We start from the raw sequence: 15,840 nt of genomic DNA, 5'->3' as shown, positions 1-15,840 counted from the left end.
TACACTATTACACACTATTACACTATTACACTATTACACACTATTACACTATTACACTATTACACACTATTACACTATTACACTATTACACTATTACACACTATTACACTATTACACACTATTACACTATTACACTATTACACACTATTACACTATTACACACTATTACACTATTACACTATTACACACTATTACACACTATTACACTATTACACTATTACACTATTACACACTATTACACTATTACACTATTACACACTATTACACTATTACACTATTACACTATTACACACTATTACACTATTACACTATTACACACTATTACACTATTACACACTATTACACTATTACACTATTACACACTATTACACTATTACACACTATTACACTATTACACTATTACACACTATTACACTATTACACTATTACACACTATTACACTATTACACACTATTACACTATCACACACTATTACACTATTACACACTATTACACTATTACACTATTACACACTATTACACTATTACACACTATTACACTATTACACTATTACACTATTACACTATTACACACTATTACACTATTACACTATTACACACTATTACACTATTACACACTATTACACTATTACACTATTACACACTATTACACACTATTACACTATTACACTATTACACACTATTACACTATTACACACTATTACACTATTACACTATTACACACTATTACACTATTACACTATTACACACTATTACACTATTACACTATTACACTATTACACACTATTACACACTATTACACTATTACACTATTACACTATTACACACTATTACACTAGTACACACTATTACACTATTACACTATTACACACTATTACACTATTACACTATTACACACTATTACACTATTACACACTATTACACTATTACACTATTACACACTAGTACACTATTACACACTATTACACTATTACACTATTACACACTATTACACTATTACACTATTACACACTATTACACTATTACACTATTACACACTATTACACTATTACACTATTACACTATTACACACTATTACACTATTACACACTATTACACTATTACACACTATTACACTATTACGCACTATTACACTATTACACACTATTACACTATTACACTATTACACACTATTACACTATTACACTATTACACACTATTACACTATTACACTATTACACACTATTACACTATTAGACACTATTACACTATTACACACTATTACACTATTACACACTATTACACACTATTACACTATTACACACTATTACACTATTACACTATTACACACTATTACACTATTACACACTATTACACTATTACACACTATTACACTATTACACACTATTACACTACTACACACTATTACACTATTACACTATTACACACTATTACACACTATTACACTATTACACTATTACACACTATTACACACTATTACACTATTACACCGAGTACAATGGCACAATCCGCAAGTCTCTACGACAAACGGTTCAAGAGATACACTGAGGGGGTGTGGCCTAAGGGGGCGTGGTCTAAGGATCGGGGGAGTGGTCAACATCGACCAATGAAAGGTGGTCAACATCGACCAATGGCACAATCCCCAAGTCTCTACGACAAACGGTTCAAGAGTTACACTGAGGGGGTGTGGCCTAAGGGGGCGTGGTCTAAGGATCGGGGGAGTGGTCAACATCGACCAATGAAAGGTGGTCAACAGGGGGAGTGGTCAACATCGACCAATGAAAGGTGGTCAACATCGACCAATGGCACAATCCGCAAGTCTCTACGACAAACGGTTCAAGAGATACACTGAGGGGGTGTGGCCTAAGGGGGCGTGGTCTAAGGATCGGGGGAGTGGTCAACATCGACCAATGAAAGGTGGTCAACATGGACCAATGAAAAATGAAAGAGGATATCCCTACTGAGTACAATGACACAACCCACAAGACAGAGGGCGCTGTCAGCAATTCAGTACTGCAACACAGTGATGGCCAATGATGGGTTAAGTGGATGATGTCATTGGCAGCTCAGCCACGAGCCACACAGCTGAGTGAGCCATGAGCCACACAGGTGAAGCAATCACTATGACTTGCATATTTTCTATCCAATGCATTTCTATGGAGGCAGATGCATGACTGCATTGTCACGTTGATTAAAAGAAAACTATAAGAGATGAAGCGTTGTGACGCGCACATGAGCACTACAACGAGTAGGCGAAGGGTTGTGCGCGATATTGTGGCATTCGTGCGATATTGTGGCACTCCTTCGGCGATCGGAACAGAAGGCTAAAAAATAGTGTGAAAAATGTGATTTCTAGAGGGCGATTGCATGGCGGTCAATGGGGAGGAGAACCTTCAAACAAATGGTCGTCAGTTGAGATAGAAATGTCCAATTCCATTTATTTTTCTTTTGTGAGCGGGATGACAGCCGTGTCATCGTTTTGATGTGTTTGTTTTATTTCTACGTCCAAAATTGAGATCACACTCGCAATTCACCCAAGGTAGGGGGAAAAAGATTATTTCAGCTGCTACACTCTAAAATGCAATGCATTCCCAATGGGACCGAAATTTTACCGTTTAAAGTCGATTCGTAGCCAGACGGTGCGGTGAAACTTTTACGGGTTCGAAGACCGCAGTTGCCATAGGCAAGCCGCTCGTTTTGATACCTTTCACGTGTATGGTGCGCGAACGCTTACGTGTTGCAAAGTGTTTGAAACTCTAAATTGCACTGTATTTCCGAAATTTTACCGTTTAAAGTCGATTCGTAGCCAGACGGTGCGGTGAAACTTTACGAGTTCGAATAGTACATCGAGTTGGAGCAAGCCGGTCGTTTTGATACCTTTCACGTGTATGGGGCGCGAACGCTCTGGCACGAGTGTTGTTTGGAAAATCGGTGGATCTCGCACTCTAAATTGCATGCATTTCTGAAATTTTACCGTTTAAAGTCGATTCGTAGCCAGACGGTGCGGTGAAACTTTACGAGTTCGGAGACCGGTGTTGCCATAGGCAAGCCGCTCGTTTTGATACCTTTCACGTGTATGGGGCGCGAACGCTCTGGCACGAGCGGTGTTTGCAAAATCGGTGGAATAAAGAATAATAAAAAGAGTAACAAGAACAACAGTGTGGGTGGCAACCTGGCTTCGCCAGGTCACCCACACTAATAATAATAATAATAATAATAATAATAATAATAATAATAATAATAATAATAATAATAATAATAATAATAATAATAATAATAATAATAATAATAATAATAATAATAATAATAATAATAATAATAATAATAATAATAATAATAATAATAATAATAATAATAATAATAATAATAATAATAATAATAATAATAATAATAATAATAATAATAATAATAATAATAATAATAATAATAATAATAATAATAATAATAATAATAATAATAATAATAATAATAATAATAATAATAATAATAATAATAATAATAATAATAATAATAATAATAATAATAATAATAATAATAATAATAATAATAATAATAATAATAAATATGAATAACTATCTATATTGCACTTTTCACACATGGACCACAGTTGACAGAATAAAAATTATGCATAAAGTGCAGACATAAGAATAGGTATAAAGAGAGTTAATTATTGATTACACTATTACACACTATTACACTATTACACACTATTACACTATTACACTATTACACACTATTACACACTATTACACTATTACACACTATTACACTATTACACTATTACACTATTACACACTATTACACTATTACACTATTACACACTATTACACTATTACACTATTACACACTATTACACTATTACACACTATTACACACTATTACACTATTACACACTATTACACTATTACACACTATTACACTATTACACACTATTACACTATTACACACTATTACACTATTACACACTATAACACTATTACACTATTACACACTATTACACTATTACACACTATTGCACTATTACACTATTACACTATTACACACTATTACACTATTACACACTATTACACTATTACACTATTACACACTATTACACTATTACACTATTACACACTATTACACTATTACACACTATTACACTATTACACTATTGCACACTATTACACTATTACACTATTGCACACTATTACACTATTACACTATTACACACTATTACACACTATTACACTATTACACACTATTACACTATTACACACTATTACACTATTACACTATTACACACTATTACACTATTACACTATTACACACTATTACACTATTACACTATTACACTATTACACACTATTACACTATTACACTATTACACACTATTACACTATTACACTATTACACACTATTACACTATTACACACTATTACACTATTACACTATTACACACTATTACACTATTACACTATTACACACTATTACACTATTACACTATTACACACTATTACACTATTACACTATTACACTATTACACACTATTACACTATTACACTATTACACACTATTACACTATTACACACTATTACACTATTACACTATTACACACTATTACACTATTACACACTATTACACTATTACACTATTACACACTATTACACTATTACACTATTACACACTATTACACTATTACACTATTACACACTATTACACTATTACACACTATTACACACTATTACACTATTACACTATTACACACTATTACACTATTACACACTATTACACTATTACACTATTACACTATTACACACTATTACACTATTACACTATTACACTATTACACACTATTACACTATTACACACTATTACACTATTACACTATTACACACTATTACACACTATTACACTATTACACTATTACACACTATTACACTATTACACACTATTACACTATTACACACTATTACACTATTACACTATTACACACTATTACACTATTACACTATTACACTATTACACACTATTACACTATTACACACTATTACACTATTACACTATTACACTATTACACACTATTACACTAGTACACACTATTACACTATTACACTATTACACACTATTACACTATTACACACTATTACACTATTACACTATTACACACTATTACACTATTACACACTATTACACTATTACACACTATTACACTATTACACACTATTACACTACTACACACTATTACACTATTACACACTATTACACACTATTACACTATTACACTATTACACACTATTACACACTATTACACTATTACACCGAGTACAATGGCACAATCCGCAAGTCTCTACGTCAAACGGTTCAAGAGATACACTGAGGGGGTGTGGCCTAAGGGGGCGTGGTCTAAGGATCGGGGGAGTGGTCAACATCGACCAATGAAAGGTGGTCAACATCGACCAATGGCACAATCCCCAAGTCTCTACGACAAACGGTTCAAGAGTTACACTGAGGGGGTGTGGCCTAAGGGGGCGTGGTCTAAGGATCGGGGGAGTGGTCAACATCGACCAATGAAAGGTGGTCAACAGGGGGAGTGGTCAACATCGACCAATGAAAGGTGGTCAACATCGACCAATGGCACAATCCGCAAGTCTCTACGACAAACGGTTCAAGAGATACACTGAGGGGGTGTGGCCTAATGGGGCGTGGTCTAAGGATCGGGGGAGTGGTCAACATCGACCAATGAAAGGTGGTCAACATGGACCAATGAAAAATGAAAGAGGATATCCCTACTGAGTACAATGACACAACCCACAAGACAGAGGGCGCTGTCAGCAATTCAGTACTGCAACACAGTGATGGCCAATGATGGGTTAAGTGGATGATGTCATTGGCAGCTCAGCCACGAGCCACACAGCTGAGTGAGCCATGAGCCACACAGGTGAAGCAATCACTATGACTTGCATATTTTCTATCCAATGCATTTCTATGGAGGCAGATGCATGACTGCATTGTCACGTTGATTAAAAGAAAACTATAAGAGATGAAGCGTTGTGACGCGCACATGAGCACTACAACGAGTAGGCGAAGGGTTGTGCGCGATATTGTGGCATTCGTGCGATATTGTGGCACTCCTTCGGCGATCGGAACAGAAGGCTAAAAAATAGTGTGAAAAATGTGATTTCTAGAGGGCGATTGCATGGCGGTCAATGGGGAGGAGAACCTTCAAACAAATGGTCGTCAGTTGAGATAGAAATGTCCAATTCCATTTATTTTTCTTTTGTGAGCGGGATGACAGCCGTGTCATCGTTTTGATGTGTTTGTTTTATTTCTACGTCCAAAATTGAGATCACACTCGCAATTCACCCAAGGTAGGGGGAAAAAGATTATTTCAGCTGCTACACTCTAAAATGCAATGCATTCCCAATGGGACCGAAATTTTACCGTTTAAAGTCGATTCGTAGCCAGACGGTGCGGTGAAACTTTTACGGGTTCGAAGACCGCAGTTGCCATAGGCAAGCCGCTCGTTTTGATACCTTTCACGTGTATGGTGCGCGAACGCTTACGTGTTGCAAAGTGTTTGAAACTCTAAATTGCACTGTATTTCCGAAATTTTACCGTTTAAAGTCGATTCGTAGCCAGACGGTGCGGTGAAACTTTACGAGTTCGAATAGTACATCGAGTTGGAGCAAGCCGGTCGTTTTGATACCTTTCACGTGTATGGGGCGCGAACGCTCTGGCACGAGTGTTGTTTGGAAAATCGGTGGATCTCGCACTCTAAATTGCATGCATTTCTGAAATTTTACCGTTTAAAGTCGATTCGTAGCCAGACGGTGCGGTGAAACTTTACGAGTTCGGAGACCGGTGTTGCCATAGGCAAGCCGCTCGTTTTGATACCTTTCACGTGTATGGGGCGCGAACGCTCTGGCACGAGCGGTGTTTGCAAAATCGGTGGAATAAAGAATAATAAAAAGAGTAACAAGAACAACAGTGTGGGTGGCAACCTGGCTTCGCCAGGTCACCCACACTAATAATAATAATAATAATAATAATAATAATAATAATAATAATAATAATAATAATAATAATAATAATAATAATAATAATAATAATAATAATAATAATAATAATAATAATAATAATAATAATAATAATAATAATAATAATAATAATAATAATAATAATAATAATAATAATAATAATAATAATAATAATAATAATAATAATAATAATAATAATAATAATAATAATAATAATAATAATAATAATAATAATAATAATAATAATAATAATAATAATAATAATAATAATAATAATAATAATAATAATAATAATAATAATAATAATAATAATAATAATAATAATAATAATAATAATAATAAATATGAATAACTATCTATATTGCACTTTTCACACATGGACCACAGTTGACAGAATAAAAATTATGCATAAAGTGCAGACATAAGAATAGGTATAAAGAGAGTTAATTATTGATTACACTATTACACACTATTACACTATTACACACTATTACACTATTACACTATTACACACTATTACACACTATTACACTATTACACACTATTACACTATTACACTATTACACTATTACACACTATTACACTATTACACTATTACACACTATTACACTATTACACTATTACACACTATTACACTATTACACACTATTACACACTATTACACTATTACACACTATTACACTATTACACACTATTACACTATTACACACTATTACACTATTACACACTATTACACTATTACACACTATAACACTATTACACTATTACACACTATTACACTATTACACACTATTGCACTATTACACTATTACACTATTACACACTATTACACTATTACACACTATTACACTATTACACTATTACACACTATTACACTATTACACTATTACACACTATTACACTATTACACACTATTACACTATTACACTATTGCACACTATTACACTATTACACTATTGCACACTATTACACTATTACACTATTACACACTATTACACACTATTACACTATTACACACTATTACACTATTACACACTATTACACTATTACACTATTACACACTATTACACTATTACACTATTACACACTATTACACTATTACACTATTACACTATTACACACTATTACACTATTACACTATTACACACTATTACACTATTACACTATTACACACTATTACACTATTACACACTATTACACTATTACACTATTACACACTATTACACTATTACACTATTACACACTATTACACTATTACACTATTACACACTATTACACTATTACACTATTACACTATTACACACTATTACACTATTACACTATTACACACTATTACACTATTACACACTATTACACTATTACACTATTACACACTATTACACTATTACACACTATTACACTATTACACTATTACACACTATTACACTATTACACTATTACACACTATTACACTATTACACTATTACACACTATTACACTATTACACACTATTACACACTATTACACTATTACACTATTACACACTATTACACTATTACACACTATTACACTATTACACTATTACACTATTACACACTATTACACTATTACACTATTACACTATTACACACTATTACACTATTACACACTATTACACTATTACACTATTACACACTATTACACACTATTACACTATTACACTATTACACACTATTACACTATTACACACTATTACACTATTACACACTATTACACTATTACACTATTACACACTATTACACTATTACACTATTACACTATTACACACTATTACACTATTACACACTATTACACTATTACACTATTACACTATTACACACTATTACACTAGTACACACTATTACACTATTACACTATTACACACTATTACACTATTACACACTATTACACTATTACACTATTACACACTATTACACTATTACACACTATTACACTATTACACACTATTACACTATTACACACTATTACACTACTACACACTATTACACTATTACACACTATTACACACTATTACACTATTACACTATTACACACTATTACACACTATTACACTATTACACCGAGTACAATGGCACAATCCGCAAGTCTCTACGTCAAACGGTTCAAGAGATACACTGAGGGGGTGTGGCCTAAGGGGGCGTGGTCTAAGGATCGGGGGAGTGGTCAACATCGACCAATGAAAGGTGGTCAACATCGACCAATGGCACAATCCCCAAGTCTCTACGACAAACGGTTCAAGAGTTACACTGAGGGGGTGTGGCCTAAGGGGGCGTGGTCTAAGGATCGGGGGAGTGGTCAACATCGACCAATGAAAGGTGGTCAACAGGGGGAGTGGTCAACATCGACCAATGAAAGGTGGTCAACATCGACCAATGGCACAATCCGCAAGTCTCTACGACAAACGGTTCAAGAGATACACTGAGGGGGTGTGGCCTAAGGGGGCGTGGTCTAAGGATCGGGGGAGTGGTCAACATCGACCAATGAAAGGTGGTCAACATGGACCAATGAAAAATGAAAGAGGATATCCCTACTGAGTACAATGACACAACCCACAAGACAGAGGGCGCTGTCAGCAATTCAGTACTGCAACACAGTGATGGCCAATGATGGGTTAAGTGGATGATGTCATTGGCAGCTCAGCCACGAGCCACACAGCTGAGTGAGCCATGAGCCACACAGGTGAAGCAATCACTATGACTTGCATATTTTCTATCCAATGCATTTCTATGGAGGCAGATGCATGACTGCATTGTCACGTTGATTAAAAGAAAACTATAAGAGATGAAGCGTTGTGACGCGCACATGAGCACTACAACGAGTAGGCGAAGGGTTGTGCGCGATATTGTGGCATTCGTGCGATATTGTGGCACTCCTTCGGCGATCGGAACAGAAGGCTAAAAAATAGTGTGAAAAATGTGATTTCTAGAGGGCGATTGCATGGCGGTCAATGGGGAGGAGAACCTTCAAACAAATGGTCGTCAGTTGAGATAGAAATGTCCAATTCCATTTATTTTTCTTTTGTGAGCGGGATGACAGCCGTGTCATCGTTTTGATGTGTTTGTTTTATTTCTACGTCCAAAATTGAGATCACACTCGCAATTCACCCAAGGTAGGGGGAAAAAGATTATTTCAGCTGCTACACTCTAAAATGCAATGCATTCCCAATGGGACCGAAATTTTACCGTTTAAAGTCGATTCGTAGCCAGACGGTGCGGTGAAACTTTTACGGGTTCGAAGACCGCAGTTGCCATAGGCAAGCCGCTCGTTTTGATACCTTTCACGTGTATGGTGCGCGAACGCTTACGTGTTGCAAAGTGTTTGAAACTCTAAATTGCACTGTATTTCCGAAATTTTACCGTTTAAAGTCGATTCGTAGCCAGACGGTGCGGTGAAACTTTACGAGTTCGAATAGTACATCGAGTTGGAGCAAGCCGGTCGTTTTGATACCTTTCACGTGTATGGGGCGCGAACGCTCTGGCACGAGTGTTGTTTGGAAAATCGGTGGATCTCGCACTCTAAATTGCATGCATTTCTGAAATTTTACCGTTTAAAGTCGATTCGTAGCCAGACGGTGCGGTGAAACTTTACGAGTTCGGAGACCGGTGTTGCCATAGGCAAGCCGCTCGTTTTGATACCTTTCACGTGTATGGGGCGCGAACGCTCTGGCACGAGCGGTGTTTGCAAAATCGGTGGAATAAAGAATAATAAAAAGAGTAACAAGAACAACAGTGTGGGTGGCAACCTGGCTTCGCCAGGTCACCCACACTAATAATAATAATAATAATAATAATAATAATAATAATAATAATAATAATAATAATAATAATAATAATAATAATAATAATAATAATAATAATAATAATAATAATAATAATAATAATAATAATAATAATAATAATAATAATAATAATAATAATAATAATAATAATAATAATAATAATAATAATAATAATAATAATAATAATAATAATAATAATAATAATAATAATAATAATAATAATAATAATAATAATAATAATAATAATAATAATAATAATAATAATAATAATAATAATAATAATAATAATAAATATGAATAACTATCTATATTGCACTTTTCACACATGGACCACAGTTGACAGAATAAAAATTATGCATAAAGTGCAGACATAAGAATAGGTATAAAGAGAGTTAATTATTGATTACACTATTACACACTATTACACTATTACACACTATTACACTATTACACACTATTACACACTATTATACTATTACACACTATTACACTATTACACTATTACACACTATTACACTATTACACTATTACACACTATTACACTATTACACTATTACACACTATTACACTATTACACACTATTGCACACTATTACACTATTACACACTATTACACTATTACACACTATTACACTATTACACTATTACACACTATTACACTATTACACACTATAACACTATTACACTATTACACACTATTACACTATTACACACTATTGCACTATTACACTATTACACTATTACACACTATTACACTATTACACACTATTACACTATTACACTATTACACACTATTACACTATTACACTATTACACACTATTACACTATTACACACTATTACACTATTACACTATTGCACACTATTACACTATTACACTATTGCACACTATTACACTATTACACTATTACACACTATTACACACTATTACACTATTACACACTATTACACTATTACACACTATTACACTATTACACTATTACACACTATTACACTATTACACTATTACACACTATTACACTATTACACTATTACACTATTACACACTATTACACTATTACACTATTACACACTATTACACTATTACACTATTACACACTATTACACTATTACACACTATTACACTATTACACTATTACACACTATTACACACTATTACACTATTACACTATTACACTATTACACACTATTACACTATTACACTATTACACTATTACACACTATTACACTATTACACTATTACACACTATTACACTATTACACTATTACACACTATTACACTATTACACACTATTACACTATTACACACTATTACACTATTACACTATTACACACTATTACACTATTACACACTATTACACTATTACACTATTACACTATTACACTATTACACACTATTACACTATTACACTATTACACTATTACACACTATTACACTATTACACACTATTACACTATTACACTATTACACACTATTACACACTATTACACTATTACACTATTACACACTATTACACTATTACACACTATTACACTATTACACTATTACACACTATTACACTATTACACTATTACACACTATTACACTATTACACTATTACACTATTACACACTATTACACTATTACACACTATTACACTATTACACTATTACACTATTACACACTATTACACTAGTACACACTATTACACTATTACACTATTACACACTATTACACTATTACACTATTACACACTATTACACTATTACACACTATTACACTATTACACTATTACACACTAGTACACTATTACACACTATTACACTATTACACTATTACACACTATTACACTATTACACTATTACACACTATTACACTATTACACTATTACACACTATTACACTATTACACTATTACACTATTACACACTATTACACTATTACACACTATTACACTATTACACACTATTACACTATTACACACTATTACACTATTACACTATTACACTATTACACTATTACACACTATTACACTATTACACTATTACACACTATTACACTATTAGACACTATTACACTATTACACACTATTACACTATTACACACTATTACACACTATTACACTATTACACACTATTACACTATTACACTATTACACACTATTACACTATTACACACTATTACACTATTACACACTATTACACTATTACACACTATTACACTACTACACACTATTACACTATTACACTATTACACACTATTACACACTATTACACTATTACACTATTACACACTATTACACACTATTACACTATTACACCGAGTACAATGGCACAATCCGCAAGTCTCTACGACAAACGGTTCAAGAGATACACTGAGGGGGTGTGGCCTAAGGGGGCGTGGTCTAAGGATCGGGGGAGTGGTCAACATCGACCAATGAAAGGTGGTCAACATCGACCAATGGCACAATCCCCAAGTCTCTACGACAAACGGTTCAAGAGTTACACTGAGGGGGTGTGGCCTAAGGGGGCGTGGTCTAAGGATCGGGGGAGTGGTCAACATCGACCAATGAAAGGTGGTCAACAGGGGGAGTGGTCAACATCGACCAATGAAAGGTGGTCAACATCGACCAATGGCACAATCCGCAAGTCTCTACGACAAACGGTTCAAGAGATACACTGAGGGGGTGTGGCCTAAGGGGGCGTGGTCTAAGGATCGGGGGAGTGGTCAACATCGACCAATGAAAGGTGGTCAACATGGACCAATGAAAAATGAAAGAGGATATCCCTACTGAGTACAATGACACAACCCACAAGACAGAGGGCGCTGTCAGCAATTCAGTACTGCAACACAGTGATGGCCAATGATGGGTTAAGTGGATGATGTCATTGGCAGCTCAGCCACGAGCCACACAGCTGAGTGAGCCATGAGCCACACAGGTGAAGCAATCACTATGACTTGCATATTTTCTATCCAATGCATTTCTATGGAGGCAGATGCATGACTGCATTGTCACGTTGATTAAAAGAAAACTATAAGAGATGAAGCGTTGTGACGCGCACATGAGCACTACAACGAGTAGGCGAAGGGTTGTGCGCGATATTGTGGCATTCGTGCGATATTGTGGCACTCCTTCGGCGATCGGAACAGAAGGCTAAAAAATTGTGTGAAAAATGTGATTTCTAGAGGGCGATTGCATGGCGGTCAATGGGGAGGAGAACCTTCAAACAAATGGTCGTCAGTTGAGATAGAAATGTCCAATTCCATTTATTTTTCTTTTGTGAGCGGGATGACAGCCGTGTCATCGTTTTGATGTGTTTGTTTTATTTCTACGTCCAAAATTGAGATCACACTCGCAATTCACCCAAGGTAGGGGGAAAAAGATTATTTCAGCTGCTACACTCTAAAATGCAATGCATTCCCAATGGGACCGAAATTTTACCGTTTAAAGTCGATTCGTAGCCAGACGGTGCGGTGAAACTTTTACGGGTTCGAAGACCGCAGTTGCCATAGGCAAGCCGCTCGTTTTGATACCTTTCACGTGTATGGTGCGCGAACGCTTACGTGTTGCAAAGTGTTTGAAACTCTAAATTGCACTGTATTTCCGAAATTTTACCGTTTAAAGTCGATTCGTAGCCAGACGGTGCGGTGAAACTTTACGAGTTCGAATAGTACATCGAGTTGGAGCAAGCCGGTCGTTTTGATACCTTTCACGTGTATGGGGCGCGAACGCTCTGGCACGAGTGTTGTTTGGAAAATCGGTGGATCTCGCACTCTAAATTGCATGCATTTCTGAAATTTTACCGTTTAAAGTCGATTCGTAGCCAGACGGTGCGGTGAAACTTTACGAGTTCGGAGACCGGTGTTGCCATAGGCAAGCCGCTCGTTTTGATACCTTTCACGTGTATGGGGCGCGAACGCTCTGGCACGAGCGGTGTTTGCAAAATCGGTGGAATAAAGAATAATAAAAAGAGTAACAAGAACAACAGTGTGGGTGGCAACCTGGCTTCGCCAGGTCACCCACACTAATAATAATAATAATAATAATAACTAGACAATTCCGCGCGGGGGAAATTGTGAAAGTGTGGGTGACGCCTGTGCACCGCCGGCCAACGGGGGAGAGGGTCTCTCGCGAGTCTCTATGACAAACGGTTCAAAGGATACAAAAAGGGGGCGCGGCCTAAGGATCGGGGGAGTGGTCAACATAGACCAATCAAAGAGGATATCCCTACTGAGTGCAATGACACAACCCGCAACACTATTACACTATTACACTATTACACAATATTACACTATTACACACTATTACACACTATTACACACTATTACACACTATTACACTATTACACACTATTACACTATTACACACTATTACACTATTACACACTATTACACACTATTACATTTACATTTACATTTAGTCATTTAGCTGACGCTTTTATCCAAAGCGACTTACAAGTTCTGTGCGACAAGACAGCAAGAAGGGTATAACTCTATCAGCTGAGTAACAATGTTCATCAAAGTGTTGCGTGTTACAGTGTAGGTTAGTTTATTAGGACAAGTGCATGACATTAAGGTTAGTCGGGGTTAGATTTTTTTTTTTTTTTTTTTTTTTGATTTTTTTTATCATTTCAGATAATGGTTGAAGAAGTGCGTCTTTAGTCGACGGCGAAAGATTGGACGGGATTCGGCTGTCCTAACTGGGATGGGTAGTTCATTCCACCATTGTGGGGCAAGGACTGAGAATAGGCGGCTTCTCTTTGATGACCCTCCGGGAGCTTGGATAGGAGTAGATCTGAGGCGGCCAGAAGACGCAGAGCGTAGGGGTCTTGAGGGTGTGTAGTTAGAGACCATTGACCGGAGGTAGGCGGGAGCAGTTCCCTTTGCCGCACGGTATGCTAGGTCGAGGGCCTTGAAGCGGATACGTGCAGCAATGGGGAGCCAGTGCAGGTCCCTAAGAAGTGGGGTGACATGGGCTGACTTCGGTAGGTTTGAGATCAGGCGGGCCGCTGCATTTTGAATGAGTTGAAGAGGCTTGGTGGCAGTGGCCGG

Source organism: Notolepis coatsorum, assembly GCF_963971535.1.
Source record: "Notolepis coatsorum genome assembly, chromosome: 4".
Lineage (NCBI taxonomy): Eukaryota > Metazoa > Chordata > Actinopteri > Aulopiformes > Paralepididae > Notolepis > Notolepis coatsorum.
This window is presented reverse-complemented; position numbering follows the sequence as displayed.